Raw genomic sequence first — 4,108 nt, forward strand, 5'->3', positions numbered from 1 at the left:
AGTTCTGTAGAGATTAGTCAGTTAGAAAAGTTTGCTAATCAATTGGTTTTAATTTCAATCTATCAGAGTATATTTCGTGAAGAAAAAATGTGCTTTTGCTGTCTGACTAATAGCAACAGAATCCAAAAAACAAATAGATTTATTTATTTTAAAATTATAGGTGTTTCTATTTAAAGTAATCTTCTGTGGGGCAGGTACATCTGAATTAATTTTGAAAAAAACTGGGTGTTTGCGTGTGAGTGTCAACATAGCTGCATACCTCACAAAAATGCTATATATTGTAAACTTTTTTCTATTTATCAATAGTTGTCAATTTTGAAATGGTCATTCAGTGGCATCTATATTTAAAAAACATTGAACATTGCAGCAGCTGCAAAAAAAATGTCTTCTGCCATACCACCAACTGAAGCACGCCCATTAGATAAATTAAACATGCACACGCTAAATTTGGCACATAAGACAGCATGCATCATGGAGAGGGAAGAGGCAGCAACAATCAGATGTCATTAGATGGACACAGGCATCAGTAAACATTGAAACAAGTAGGTACCCAATTTTAAAGTGCTACATAAGTTTCTGTCACTATATAAATAAATGATGATGATAGACATAGGTGGCCTACACTCATGCCAAAAACTTCAAAGACTAATACTATGCACTTCTCAACGTGCAGAGCATTCATTGCTAGCCAAGGTTGAAGCTTTCAAATACCTTGTTGCTATATAAATAAATGTTGATGCTGATAGATGAAGGTGGCCTGCACCCTTGCTTTAAAACTTCAAAGACTATTAACACAATACATTTTAAATGTTACAGGACATCCATCATAGACAGTGAGGCTACAGTAACAGGCAGAGTTCATGGCTTTATCTGTATGGAGTTTGTATGTACTCCCCGTGTTTGCGTGGGTTTCCTCCAGCTGCTCCAGTTTTCTCCCACACTCCAAAAAACAAACTTGACTGTTAATTGGCAGTGAGTTCTCTGTACAGCGCTGTGGAATTAGTGGCGCTATATAAATAAATGGTGATGATGATGATGATTTTTTGATGATCAGTGTTATGAATGAATAGCGTTAGACATTCATAAAAGTAAATAGAAAAAGGTGACCTGCACCCATACTAAAAACTTCAAAGACTAGTACTATGCATTTCTTAATGGGCAGAGCATTCATCAGTAGCCAATAGCGGAGCTTTCATACCTTGTCTTATATGCTACAAATAAGGTGGATCTGTGACGTAATGCTGCCCTTCTGAATCAAACTGGGGGACTCGAATATATTTATGGAGAGGGATGAAGAATCAGTCACCCGGGGGAAGTTTCATCCAACCCTGGGGTAAAGGGGACTGCCCAACACTTGCAGCAGAGGTGGTCCCCAAGACCCATGTATATAAATATGGAATGTATATAAATTATATTTTTATGTTCTATTAGTGAACAGACAGTTCATATTGGCCAATAGTTTCCCATCCCACACAAGTAGGTATGTATCATACTCACATTGATGCAGATTTGGTTGCCCAAAACATGTCTTGACAATGCAAATGACGTCAATGTCCAGAAGTTGTGTAGTCACTATGATGCCAGATTTAGCACCATACAATTGTAAAGGATTATATTCTATAATTGACCTTCCCCTGTTTAATTTTGCAATTAGTTGTTAGCGGACTCACATTGCCCCTATTTTTGTTTTAATAAAAACTGTGACCTTTTTGCCAAATGCACATTGGTGTATGTGTCATTCTTTATTTATTTATTCATCTAATTACAGTAACAGTAACTTTAAACATGCAAAGGAGGTTTAGGTGCAATAAAAGGGCGATATCAACACTAAGCATGAAGGGAAAGTTACAAAATTCTTCATTAAGACAGCTCGCTGCAGACTTTGGCCAACATTGGTGAAAATTGGGACTGTTGTGAAGGAATCATTAGAAAATAGACTGATATTACTGGAAAAAAAGTTAGTGTTATAAATAATAATATAGGAGTAAACAAAGTTCAAAATTACATTATTTTACCTGTTTTCACAATTCTTTCACAATTAAATCCAGATCCAAAACCAACAACTGCCACTTTTTTGGAACAAACAGTTACAAATCCTAAACACAAACGCATTTTAGAACCAAAATCACATCTAAAACCAAAACACTGGGGTCAGCGCACCTCCCTATCTGGTATTTATGTCTGTTTGAAAATATTTGTTCCCATGTGTGTTACTTCTAATCAGAGTTCAACAGGCTTAAGGTTACATAGTATTTGTTGCATTGTTTTTGTTGGAAGCAGTGACAATCTAGAAAAATGAAAGAATACAGTATCACGGACAGCCAGAGCTGATTGTTTGAGGAATTGCTGGTATGATTAACAAAGTGATCAGAGAAAGCCGCTTGTAAGACGTTTCTGACCTTTTACTGGCCATGTTCTATAGTACATGTATATAAAAAAGATTAATAATTATAAAAAGGTCAGATTTTCTGTTTGGTCTCTGTTTTTGCAAACATGTGAATGATTTCTCTGTAACTACATTCCCCTCGATGAAAAATAGATTGAAAACAGAAAACTTTTGCTCATCCTATTCCTGACCTAAGCAAGATTGGCAGTTTTAATTTTCATGCAGGGGATATCTGCTGGTATTCACACTCTCTCTGCCATTGAATTTAAAAGAGAATCCTATTGGGAAGCTTAGTCTTGGCCCTTATAGCATGACACAAGGAAAACTTGGGCATAGTAACATTGTTTCCCACTGATGTATCAATACCAATAATTGGATATGTATATATTGTATACAATAGTAATTTTAAATAGACATGCGTGCAGTTCACATAAAATACTGTGTATTATTTTCAACAGTGAGACATTATTACTGGACTTGCTGGTGGAAATTGCTTACAACCATCCAAGGCTATTGCCATTGTAATGATGATGTTTCATAGCGGAAATGCCAATACCATGGCTCTAGTAGTTGCAGAGTTGCAGGGAAGAGGAGCCTAATGACTTAAAACAGACAGTCATTTAATCAGCTGCTACAGTACATTTACAGAACTTTTTAATATTTGAAAATTGCAAACAATTTGTAATAATGTTTATGAAGTATGATCAGCATTGTGTACTGAGTTATGAAATAAAATGTTAATGTTTTAATAAGTTTTATCATATGCAATACAAATCTCCTAACAAGCATCACATTTCATATGCAGTGAAATGAAAAATAAAATAGGAGCAATTCAGAAACATCATCTAATGTGTCTATTTAATTTCTGATTGGCTATTAATTATACAATTACAAATGCTTACTACATTTCTGCTGTTTGAGACATTGTCAACTCTATTCCCTGCTGTTTCAAATAAACAAAAAAATATGCAGTGCTTCATTGAATCACAGCAAACTTATGGGTATATACTTACTAAACTGAGGGTTTGAAAAAGTGGAGATGCTGCTTATAGCAACCAATCAGATTCTAGCTGTCAATTTCTAGAATGTACTAAATAAATGATAATTAGAATGTGATTGGTTGTTATAGGCAACATCTGCCCTTTTTGAAACCCGCAGTTTAATAAAAATACCCCTTATTCTCTTTTCGAGGTTTTACCAGCATAAATGAAAGAAAAAGGTAGGTTTATTACTTAAGAGTAGTTAAAGTGTTACAGTAATTAGTGTAAGGAAGAAGGATTTTGATTTTTAAGAAACACGTGTCAATTTATTAGAGGGTGAATACGGCCATTTTTGGTTAGCCATATTTATGCAAGTGTTTATTTCAGGTAATAACATGATGACTGAGCATTGCATACGGGAGCCAATTTATCAAGTAATGTGGCATACAATCACTCTGGATAATTTTTTTCTGTGGCTGTTGAGTATTGTTGAGTATTTCTTAGCTCAACAATGCAATCATAATAAACATTGAGTCAATGAAATGTAATTTCTTTGACACTCTTTTGTGGTTGAGCTGATGGAAAGTGATCGTAACTAGCACAGTAATACAAGAATAGGACTAAGCTGATCTCTGTGTTGATAAACATGTAGGGGTAAATATATCAAGCTGCGAATTTCCGGCGGGTTTGAAAAGTGGAGATGTTGACATAGCAACCAATCAGATTCCAGTTATCATCTATT

This window comes from Mixophyes fleayi, chromosome 2 (assembly GCF_038048845.1).
Source record: "Mixophyes fleayi isolate aMixFle1 chromosome 2, aMixFle1.hap1, whole genome shotgun sequence".
In the NCBI taxonomy this organism is placed as follows: domain Eukaryota; kingdom Metazoa; phylum Chordata; class Amphibia; order Anura; family Limnodynastidae; genus Mixophyes; species Mixophyes fleayi.